The sequence below is a fragment of the Malurus melanocephalus genome, unplaced genomic scaffold (genome assembly GCF_030028575.1).
Source record: "Malurus melanocephalus ecotype Western Australia unplaced genomic scaffold, MMel_1.1 scaffold_71, whole genome shotgun sequence".
Taxonomy (NCBI): domain Eukaryota; kingdom Metazoa; phylum Chordata; class Aves; order Passeriformes; family Maluridae; genus Malurus; species Malurus melanocephalus.
Window position 1 is genome coordinate 550164 of NW_026623303.1, and position 12641 is coordinate 562804.

The following is a 12641-nucleotide window of genomic DNA, read 5'->3' on the forward strand; positions in this document are numbered from 1 at the left end:
ACCGGCCCGGGGCGGCTTCGCGGCCGCGCGGGGGGACAGGCACGGCGGCGTCGCCGGTGCGAGAACGAGGAACGGGGCGAAAAGCGCTCCCCGGAACGGTACAACACATTTTCCGTGGCTCTCCCTCCTCTGGCTCYCAATCGCCCGTGGTCGAGTGAGTGTTTGCCAGGGCACAGCCCGGCACCCGCGCCGCTCTGCCCTGGACTGCGGCGGGCGCGGGGAGCCGCCAGCCCCGGCTCCCACCCCGCTCCYCGGCTGCCTCATTAACATTCCCTTCCCCACTTGCCCATTGGCACAGTCTAATTGGAATGCAGGGAAAAGAAAAGTCTATCATTTAAAACGAGCTGAGGATGCAGGCAGACAAGGAAACAAACCTCGGGGTTCTTTTTGCTTTTTTCCCYCTCAAATTGTATTACTTTCTGTTGTATTGTCTTTTAAAGCACGTTGCCCTCCTTTTCTATAAGCAGTCCTGGTAGTAATTGGATCGCTGCTAGGATTCAGTCCCATTGATTTCAGTTTTTCCAGCACAAGTAGAACAGGGCAGGCTTGATAATTAAAGATAAGAGTTTATATTTAGTGTACCCTCATTTTGCATTGTTAACTCGGAAATAATTAAATAATGCTGGCAATAGTATTTCAGCTTTTTTTTTTTTTTTTTTTTTTTTTTTTTAAAAAAAAAAACAATCTTCACATATCTCTTTGCCTTTCAATCTCTTAACTGCCCAAAGCACCGTCTCAATTATCCTCTCTTAATGTCACTGGCCCACTTATTGTGTTTTAACTGAAATTATTCGGATGAAGTTCGGTTCTGGATCAATACTAGTTCCATAATGAACATATTAAATAGGATGCAGAGACATGGAAGGGGGCAGGGAAGYGGGGAGAAAAAATGAGGAAGGAGAAAGAAAAAAGTAGGAAAAAATGAGGAAAAAAAAATCTCCAGTTACCTATAGAATTGGGGTATTTCTGCTTCCTGATTGTTGCAGCTTGCCATTGGAGGTGTCCTTGTTTTCCTTCTCTTTTGATGGTTTAATGATGCCACAGCAGAGGATGAGAARCAAAAGAAGGAATAAAAACACTTGAGCTATCAAGACAATTTGCTCCTTCCAACTCTGAGATATTTCATAACTTGGAATAAGACTGGGAAGAGAGAGAGAATAAGCTGAATGGCTTTGTTTTAGAATAACCAAATGGCAACCCAGATGTGGAAAATGACAAAGATAAGGATTACAGGAGCAAAATCAAATCTTAAAACCACTCATTCAGCAGCCATCTAACCCTGGCTGTGTCTAAGGTACAAGGCCCTCATCTTTCCCAGTCCAGATGCGAAAATGTGCTCTGTTTGTTGTCAGTTAGGCATCTATGGCCGATCTAAAGTCTTCTTTGGATCTGCCTGTAAGTCCCACATATTAGAAATTAATAACTGATGCTAGATGCAGAATCAACCCTCACATTCAAGAAAACTAGTCTTAATTACTTGTCCTAAGAAAAAGTGACTTCACAAATACCAAAATGGAGGGGAAAAAAGAATCACTGAAAGTGAAAAGTCTTCATGATTTATTCTTATATTAAACACATTATGTAATCAAAGCAGAATGGGTTTTTTTTTTCCACAAGTATGCATGGCATTCCTTCTAAAAACACACTTCCAATAATCATAATACTGAAACTATAATCTAATTTTCATGTGTGAATTGCATCAAAAAACAGAAAAACACATGAATTAAGGAAATCAGTCACAGTGGTTCCTTGTTGCTGTGATAGCATATTGTCATTCTTCAAAGGCCACATGGGGTAGGTATGTATTAATAATGAGCTTGTGCTCATAGACTTTCTCAAGATAAATGTGCTGGGTTTTAGGCTCCAATCACAATTGTTATCTGTGATCTTCTTTGAGATTCACCATAGCTTCATGCACTGAARTCATGCTTCGGAGCTGAAATTTCAAAATAACCCCTCATTCCTGTTTTAAACAAGTTGGACAGCCCTAGGGGGCATTCCAAATCTCAGGGAAGCTCAGTACAGGGACTAACTAGAATGGCAACATGAAAAATCAGAGGCAATATAATTACCAACAAAGAGAATGTTTTTTCTGTTAGTCCCACACACTTACAACCTGTGCTGCTGATGAACTGGAAAGCATTTGGGGAGAAAACTGTTGTGTTGCTGGGGTATTATTGTTTTGTTTGGTTACATACAAGAATAGCTCACAAACGCTGGATGTGTTAGCTCTCGTTGGTTAGGAAAAAGTGTGCTTGAGCCCCTTCAGGTGTTCAATCAGCAGGGAACCTTCTGCGTTATTATTTGTGGTATGGCATTGAATGCTGCCATTCGTTATAGAATTTCAATTAGCTCTAAGTAATATGCAGCTTCCAACATTTCACCCAGGTTTGTAAGACTCTCCCAGGTCCTGATGCAAGMACCCTGGAAGGTGGGGATTCATGCCCTTGGTTTGAATAGGACTTGAAATAGTCATAGAAATGCAGCAGGTCTCCAAATTGTCACTTTCAAAGTATAAATAAAATATTTTACTTTAATAGTCTTATTTCTTTTGTGCTATATTTGCTGCAATATATAAATAGAATTAAATCCCCATTTTGATATTTAAAAAATCTTAAAAACAAACAAAGGACCTCACAATCCTATTATTCMCCCATGCCAAGGATCTCAAAACCCTGCACAGGCTGATAAATGATGTTTCAGAATTCTTTTGTGAGATTGGAATGACTTCCTCTGTGAGCACAAATTGAATAGCAGGGTAGGTATGTGACATTTCATAAGCACTTCTTACAGTTTAGAGGTAATAGAAATGCAGGAGAGGCTAAGCCAAGGCTGGTTATTATCCCGACTGCAAACCACTAGATTGAATGCTTCYTTTAAAACTGTGCTTAAAAGAATCATCTATATGACAAAATTACACCATCCTTCAAGCAAAATAAATTACTCAAAAACAATACCTCCTATTTGTAGCCATTAGGGAGGTGGCAATAATCATTTTCTGCCATGGACATAATCAAGTAATGCAAAACAGAAGTTAGCACACAATGCTGATCTGGGGTACATTCTACAGTATAACATTTCCAGAAAAAAATTTGGCAGATTGAGGTAATCAGCATTTACTTTGTACTGCTTGAGAATAATCCCCAACCTTATATCTAGGCCAGCAGCACTCTRAGCAGTAGGGATATAAACAGTAATCATTGGAGTTCAATGAAGTGATGCATATGTGTGAAAATTGAAGTGATATATCAGAAAATTTTGTATGTGATAAGCAGTGCATTTTTTTAGTACTAATTGTGCTTTTTATAAGTGTTTTTATCTCTAGAAAGGCATAAAACATATTTTAATGTGAGGGGTTTTTTTGGGTAGACTTTTATTTATCCTTTTAAAAATTCTATTTATGTTAAACATAAATTCAAGTGTTTGTGATATGTAGCCAAGACATAATTTCTATGTAATTTTAAACATGTATGTTATTTTGTTTCTSTAAGTAATGATGTAATTAAACATTGAAGGGGTGAATTAGTTTTTGACCTAGTCAGTCCCTAGACTGTCTCATCATGCAGGTACATGACTGCTCACCTGAGAAAAAAGAAAGAAGGTGGCTTTTTTCAGGAGCCCTGTAGAATGTTGATGGAAATCAGATTTCTATTAGAAGAGAAGGCTCAGGTGTCCAAAACTCCTCCTCCTTAAGCAAAATTACAGCACAGATTTCTCAGAGAGTTGAAATTATTTTGAGATACACCATCCAACACTAGATGCTAATATAATAAGAAAGCAAGAAAAATCATACAGCTTTATGCAGTACCTAGTGTTGTAAGGGTATGAGCAGCTCTGAGAGTTTTCAATCTGACTGTGACACTTATGGTTTGGGAAGAGTTACTGTATTTGTCCAAAAGCTCTGGCTATTCACAGTCTTCTTGACTGAGGAGCAAAAGCAAAGGGCCAGTGCCAGCTTGATTTCAGCTGTGTGTAATCAGCTTTTAGTTACTTTCCAATGTGCACTGAGAAGTTCAGCAAACAGGAAATTGAAATGAGTTTTCCCACCTTAAATATTGACGAATGTTTCTTCTTTCCCAGGATTATACTTCTCCCAGATTTGAACCTTAAATACCACATGAGGATTTTTAGTTTTCTCCAAACACACAGATATCTACCAAACGAGTGAGCAGAGGATCCTTGCTGCCTATCAGGAGTAGTGAACCTTGCATCATCCTTTTAGAGCAGATCTTCCGTGGCAGGAGAAATGTAAGACAAGTGACAGAGGTCAATACAACAYGTTCACCAGCTGGGACAGGAGAGCTCAGGTAAATAGACCTGGCTAATCACTCTTGGTCTGAGTTGAGATAAAAGCAAGTTTTCTTCATCTGCAAATTCCTGTTTTCTGTTTTAAMGCCATGGCTAAAAATGTGTTTACAGCAAGATGAGACCTTTGCTTGAGAAGGCAAGACAGAATGTTGAAAACGAAAATATATATTAAATTATTCCATCATTAATTTTGTGTTATTTGCATAAATACAGTTTATCTTTCAGCTGTTCACTCAAGTATCCCTTGGACTCTAAAGATTTTTTTAATGTAAAGTAACAATCTGTGATGTTTCATGTTTCAGGTGTCCAGTTTGGAGCAAGTAGTACTAGTTTATTAGAGAGATATAAATATACTTAATTTCTAAAAATGAGCATTACAACATGGAACTACTTTTAGATATATTTTGTTTTAATTTGTTTTGAAGCTCAAAACCAAATTCCTTTCTATTGCTACAATGAAATTGATATCCAGAGAAAATTTTACAGATGTGGGGCCAGTTATSAACAACCCATTTTCCAGGAATACAAAGAAAGGAAAAATGAGACTCCTGCCACATTGTGTTACCTACAAAATTGCCAGGTGCTGACTTTACAGCCTGGTAAAATAAGGATTCAGTTGTCAATGGTTATCTTTATTTCTGCAAAAGCCTCATCTCCCCTTGTCACTGGCTAACACTGGCCATCCTGAATAATGTTTGATACACATGAATTTATCAATGACCCAAGTATTTGCCTAATCCTCAGGGCTTCAGACAACTTCTTAGAGAATGTGCCCCTGCACATCTTCTTCTCCTACCATAATGCAGGCTGTAGGCAGAWGACACAATTGAGCAGTGATATTTCTATGTTTACATATTTAGTTAATTACTTAAATTCTTCTTCTGGAGATTCAGTAACATGAAAGATTAGTAAAAACAAGCAGAAAACTAAATGGAGTATAATATGACAAAGGGATTAAGAAGTGATGAACTTTTCAGATAAACTGGTTCAAAAAGTACTGTCTTTTGTAAACAAGCACAAGTCTAGAACAAGAAGTATGATACAGACCTTCAGATTGCCTCAAAATTGCTGAAATTGGCAGTTCTGGCAGTGCCAGGTTTTGAGCAGAAAATAAYCATGAGGTGTTTACTCCTACTAAGAAGGCATTTAAATTTTAAATTTATTTTAAATTGATGCTTTTCTAAATTCCTTATTAAAAATTTCATCCTTTGGCCTAATTTCAGTGCTGCTCAAAAAAATGGCCAGAATTCAGTTAGCAGTCTGTTCAATAACTRCTCCTAGTCAGGAAAGCTTTTATTGCTGATCCAAGACTACATTATCTTGGGTGGCAAAAAGTTTGCATTTTAAAAATGATTCTGCCTCCCAGGACTTCAAAGAGATTCCTCCTGTCTTTGACTAATGTTAGCGAAAACACACACAAAGGTGTTCTTCTATCACTAACAACAAATAATCCAAAGACAGTTGTAACATGAAATGTCTTGCCTAGCTTCAACAAGAACAACAAAAAAAATCACATTGCTCCATACTTAACACAAACATAACTTCTTCATCCATGAAGCCTAGGAGGAAAAGTGTTGTGCTATGTCCCATGTTTTTTGGAAAAAAAATATAAACCATATAATTGCTTAGGGGTGTAGCTGTAGTTTGTAACAGTCTGCTCACATTTTGCAGAAGCATGGAGCTATATATAAATATATCTGGGTTAATTAATGCCATTACAGTATTTTTTATGCATTTAAAAGAAGAATTTAGCTTTTCAGCACACTGCAGATGTCATATTATGCAGGATGACATTTAAATTTTAGTAAAGACAATTGCCTAAACAAACTGCTAGATTTCAGTGCCAGCTCTGTGTATTGCAGTTTCCTAAATTGCCCCTTGCTGCACCAACAGATAGAGAGATCAGGAAGCTTCCAAGCTGGACAGATGAGAACCACCCCAGGTCCTGATGAGCTGGTTAGGTATGTTCTCAGCCTGCCCTGCTGCAGGAGGTTGATTTACCCAATGAGTGCTCCTAGCATGCACCTAAACAGCATGAACCTGTTCTTTACTCTTCCATACTTCCATAAAAGAAATCTTCATGTGGATGAAGGGTCTCTATCTCATCTGCACTCACTTCCCTACATGCAAGTGCCAAGTACAGCCCAGAGCCTGAGAAAAAGCTTCAGCCTTCAGCCACTGTCATACAGCTGCATTCCATTGCTTTGGGGATGCTCCGGGCTAAAGTAAATAAATAACCAGATAAATGGATGACAGTTCATATAAATAGTCCTGTTTTACCTTTCTCTCCTTTCAGGCAATGAATCACCAATGAAAGAGTGATGACTCACTAGGGGAATCCAAAACATGCTTTCTCCTTCATATGTGAGTCTGCAGTAGCCATCCATGCTCCAAAGAGGGAGAAAACCGGGCTGCATTTTAATATTCATTTCCACAAAGCTGAGTCAAAACTGCTTGTAAGTGCAAAGGGATTTTGAAGGAAAAATAGCTGCCCTCATATCTCACTGATGTAGTGAGAATGTGTAAATAATTTCATATGGCAGATAGTTTATGTCAACACAGAATTGTATTTGTGAGCATCTGGGTAGCAACTGCTAGACATAAGAGAGCATCTGCAATAAAAATAATATGCTACTCTCTACTCTCAAAGTAAGCACTGTGTTATCCAAAAACTCCACATGGTGCTGTTCAAGTTTCCCACACTAAAAGGGGTGCCCAGAGTAAGAGTTTATTAAACATTACCAAGATTATTTGAGAAGAGAGAGCTTGTTATGTCCTTTTTAATTAATTCTGTGGCACCTGGCTTTGTGCTCTGAGCTCAATCGGATTGTCTCTGTTATCTAAAACCTGGAGAGGTTCTCACCTTGGCCTGGCCAGTCCTTGGCATGGGTGGACAAAGTTGCATGCCACACTTTGGGAACATGGCAACAGTCCCCTCTTCCCTGTTTGAGTTTCCCTTTTCTCTCCACACAATTTTCTGACTGTGCCATCTGGCTTCAGAGGCTTGATCTGGGACATCACAAGCCCCTTTTTCTTGGGATGCCCTGAGGGATGCTGTGGGGGCACAGGGACAGCCCCTTCCCTTGTCTGGGGAGTGCAGGACCATATCTGATGAAGGATGCTTTTAGCTAACCCCAGATTGTCACTCTGTTGGAAAGCAGGCATGGCCAGATGTCACAAACATGCTTGGTAGCTGGGGCAAGATCGTCCCCAGTGCTGGCTCTCCCTAAGCACCTCAATCTGTTGTCACAAACACCAGAGGCAGAGGGACAGTGATCTGGGATGCAATGGAAGAAAATTTTTTAAATCCAATTTACCAAGTCACACATCTTAAACTTCCAACTTTAGACTCACGGAATTCCTACTCCTCTCTTTTGCTTACCATTTAACACAGGCAACATTTCACCAGGAACCTCATATTGTCATATCCTCGCCTGTGTATTTTTTGAATTATGTATTTGCCCAACAGGATTATTTACACAGTAAAAAAAGGTGTAGGTGGCTGTTACAATTCCCAATCAGTTTCTCGTCAAGGAAAAAAAAAAATGTAGCTGAATGAAGTCTTATTTAGTTTTAGAAATTTTAAAGTACTGGCAGAAGATTCTGTTTGTATAAGGACCTTTCTATTACACTGAACTTAAAGCCTACATTAAAATAGGTAGCTAACTAAGAGATCAGTCTACCAAAAAACACCAACAAAGCTTGCATTCAAGAAATTGAAGAAAACATGCAAGATACTTTTTGTGCACTGTTTTTGTCAGAAATTTACCTGCAGCCCAATTTGGCAGACGTGTAGCTTTCACATATTTTCACTGGAGTAGTTTGTATTGCAGAAAACATCTTTCTTCTTTCTTTTATATTACTCAATCCAATCCCTCATGAATACATTCAGGAAACTGGGGATACTATTTTTTTTTTTTTTTGCACAACAGCAGGTCTATTTTTCAGTATAAACACAGTGCTTTCSTCTAATTAATTCTTATAATTTATTTAAAAAAAACCCAAACAAATGGATCAAGCTATTCAAAGATATTAAAAGTTGTTTTTTTAATTTAAATACACGTGTCTTACCAATCATCTTTCTTTTTCAGGGTAATTTTCCTCTCAGTTTCCTGCATTTTCTACCAGCCTGTTGAATTTTAAGAAAAATATCTCACGCTTCAAGTTGCTCCTCTGTTACATCAACAAAACTCTGGGAAAATTACTATTTCAAAGCTAATTTGTATTAATACTTTTCATTTAATTTTGTGAACATTATTTTAAATGCAAAATGAGTCTTTCATGTTCCATCCCCTAAATTGAAAAAAATATTTTGCTAATGAATTTTGTATTTCACTAACACACCAGCAGCATTGAGAACAAGACTCAAAAAATATAAACAGTACTTGTAAAGCCATGTAAGTCTTCTCAAATGACACAATATGGTTTTATTTGGCTGTAAATGAAAGAGTAAATTTAGGTAGATCCTGAATACTATTCAAACACATTATTTAAACAAGTCTGCTTGTTTGCAGTTYTCATTACTTTATATGTTTTGTACTACAACTCTGTCAAAATACACTTTGTAAAACATTAATCATATGCAATCAGTTGCATATTGTTACAGTGTTTCCTCAAGTTTTTATGTACATCTTCATTCCAGTCAACTGGCAAGCCAAGCTGTAGTGTTAAAACCCCAACCAAATCTCTTCACTTCCACAGGGCCCATAATTCTTTGCAAGGGTTTTCACTTCAGACTGATTTGAAGGTGAGTCCTTTCAATATATTTCACAGAAGAATAGCAGGGACAAGCACACTATTCCACCCAAATCCCTGTGTTTGAGTAAGAACATTTGTATACTGCAAGTGTTTGGGGGAGAAATGTGAAGAAGCTTCAAAGTAGTTCAGATTCTATTAACAGTGTGGAATTTGGCAATATGAGCAACAAAAGTTGCTTGATGAACACTTGATGGTACGTAACTCTATGGCTTTAGTGCCATTAACCCAGATTTGTCTGCAGCTTGTTCTATACTGGATGTATCAGGATGAGTCCCCCTAAAAACTTTATGATTTTCGCACAGTATTTATGAAACTKACTTAAAATCTAAAGTTTTGCATATGTTCCACAATCTCATTCCTGTACCTATTATCTGATGGACTATGCAGAGGAAAATTAATACATTATCAACTAAAAAAAATGTAATTTTCTACATGTATTGGTTTTGGAATAATCCTGAAGTATTATAAGAACATGGAAGGACTATTAACATAATATATTTATACAAGGACAATGTATATTTAATCAGAACTTAATGGTGATATAATAATAGGTTTCCCAATAGAGAATGACAATATGGTTTTCATCTTCCTGAATTAATAATCTTGCAGAATACTGAAGACCATTTTTACATTTCACTCTCATGCAGAAAGAAGAAATCTTTTTCTGAGCAAGTAAGGAAACCTCTAAAACAAATCAAAGATGTGGGCARTGAGCACAGGGAACTAATTAACTCAAGTCAAGTAACCCAGGAAAATTAATGCTGAACTGGGGAGGATTTCAAAGACTTCAAGGGTAACAGTTTAAAATGAAGCATTTATGGCCTTGAATAGTTAAGGCTTTGTGAATGACTATATTCTTTTCAGAAGGCATGAAACATCAAAGGCAAGGGGAACAGAAATAAATCTGTGCATACAAAGAACTGGAAAAGAGAATGGAAGAACTTTCATTGTGTTCACAGATGGGAAAGATTCCTCAAGATCCTCAAAGTCTACTCGGGAGTTAATGACCAYTCCTGCACTATGAACAGGGGCATGGACACAGGGAGATGGCCAAAGGAACGTGTGCAGGGTCCAGATATTCTGGGTACCCCTTAGGTTGTTGTGTCTGATGGATGCTCCCGCTGTGTCAGCGAGTCCCATGCCTGCAAACAGCTTCTTTGACACTTGCTAAATTCAGTGTTCATTAATCAGAAACAAAGACGTGAAGTTGCGCAGTAAAGCAATTGTGTTCCTAACACACACCAGGAAGATTTTTGCAGGAGAAATAAAGTTTTAGTACCTCAGTATAAGATGCTTATGTGGTCCTGCAGGAATAATAATGATTGGTTTTTAAATGGGTGTTTCAGAGTGGTTTCAGGGTGTTTCAGAAGGAATTGAAAGTTGGAACATCTGTCCAAAAGGGCCATGGAGAAGACAGGATTTCTTGTATTGCAGAAGAATGCCAAGAGATTTTTTCTTGTGTCTGCTAAAGTGAGGGCTGAAGAAAGAGGGGCAAAGAGAAATAGGAAGCTCTGATTAGGTGTCTTTAGGAAACACCAAAGCAAAAAAGAGATGTTGCTGCTGAAGGACAAAAGGAATGGGTAACCGCAGGTCTGGAGAGGATGTACCCATGAAAGTAGAGGATTTCTAGCAAAGTGGAACAGCTGCAATAGGAGACTGTGAGAGAGAAAAACACAACTGTTAGTAAGAAAAAGGGAGGAAAACAGCTGTTTGAGCATCATTTTTCTTGATGCTTGCTTGTTTTGGKATATATTTCTCATTCTTTGATTAAACTTTGAAAATATTGGAAATCCCTCTTTTATCATCTTCAAATGTATTTTCTGTAGCTGGGAAAGCTATAGTCAGGAGCAGAGTGAGGTGTTTTGCTTCTATACATCTTGAATTTTTCAGCACTGTTGCTTGATGGTAGAAGAAAACGCAAAATCTAATGAACTACAGCAATAATTTTATAATAAATATGGTACAAAACAGAGGAGCACACTTTATCATAAGAGCCTACAGGCACTGCTGMTGAATGTTAGTTTGGGAACACTGGTAGCATCTATTGCACAGATATTTAAATACCACCACTATCCAGTTTTTGGACAGAGCTGTCYTGCAGAATATTTGCTAACAAATAATGTGTACTGACTCCTTGCACATGAAACCTGCCCTTTTCCAAGCAACCTCACTATGTCAGCTCATTATGGTTATGAATAAGATATAATATTATGCCTGCTCTAGAGCTTTTAGATACCAAAATTACCTTTTTTTTTTTGAGATGTCTTAGTTGGTTGAGACAAACTCTACCTTCCTCCGAAGGTCATAGGGAACAAACTACAGTTCTTTCCCTTGTTTCATGAGTTTAGGATTTTCTCTTTAAGGCTTGATATGGAATCAGTGACATCACAGTTGTATATTTTTGTAACAACATGTATTCTGAATATCCCAGAAGAGTAAAGTATGCACTCACAGAAGTCAGAAACAAGTGAGGTTTCTCAATGTTCATGAAAATGTATGCATGAGTGAAGATCAAGTTTGGAGATTTTCTGCAGAACAGAGATTTTCTGAGAGTATTTTTACAGAACTGTCAAAGTATTCATAAAAAAATTAATAAAACAGCATCTCATTATCATTTCACTGTATATTAAAAATTACTGGCCCTACCACATCACTGCAATTTCTTTGAAATACTACTACCTCAAATTTATTATTTCTGTATAAGAGAGAATGAGCCATTTTTTATATTTATATATACTAAAAAACTGTGATTGATTAAGCCTGATTTTGATCAAGCAGATATGCATTGTTCATTTCCATCCAAAAGGGATGGAAAATAAAAAATGAAAGAAAAATGTTAGCAAAGTCATTTAAGAATGAATGTGATTATAATCCATATCCTTCTTACTGTACCCAGAACTCTCAAGAGCAAATGGCAAATGTATTCCAGCCACTGGCGAGCAAAGAATAGATAATAAATCTCAGAGAAATGAGAAAGGTTAATAGAAGACCATAATAAGGAAAGAAAATTATCTCATTAATTCARTTAGGAACTTTGATATCTAAGGCTAAAAGTAGAAACCAGAGATTCAGAGATACCTGGACATAGAAKTGTATGTCATTGAAACAAGAAAATGTAAAACAAAAAATGCTTTTTAGTAGAAATAAGTCAGTTTTACAAAGGTGAAAGAGGCACAGAAGTATTTACTCCATTGAAAARGCTTCCTTACTAGATGGAATGGATACTGTTTTGTTATATTAAAGGTGGATTGGATATTTGTGTATTTCCTACAGAAGGATCATTTGTCAMAGCCAGTCTCAGTGGTCAGGAATCCCCCCTCTCTTCCTTGTCTCACAAGGCAGTGTATTTCCCAATGAATTCTACAGCCTTCTTTTTAACTTTGATGAGTTAAAGAAGACAAATAGGTAWGGTTAAATACAAAGAACAAACAGTTTACAATTTGGGCTGTTATTACTATGGAATAGTTAATGGAGTAGCTTACAACCTCTATCAACTCACTTCCAGGTCCTTAAGCAGAATTAAGAATCAGAAATACAGAAAARCTTTTGCAAAACGTTATTTTATGATTTTGTAA

At 37.4% G+C, this 12641-nt stretch overlaps 1 long non-coding RNA gene across 1 annotated transcript; it reads left to right on the forward strand.

The window, feature by feature from the left end:
• The first annotated feature begins 3382 nt into the window (after positions 1 to 3382).
• Positions 3383 to 8597, forward strand: LOC130573912 (uncharacterized). Its single transcript, XR_008965368.1, has 3 exons — positions 3383 to 4307; positions 6605 to 6764; positions 8400 to 8597. It is a non-coding gene; the product is annotated as an uncharacterized LOC130573912 (long non-coding RNA).
• The last annotated feature ends 4044 nt before the right edge of the window (positions 8598 to 12641 follow it).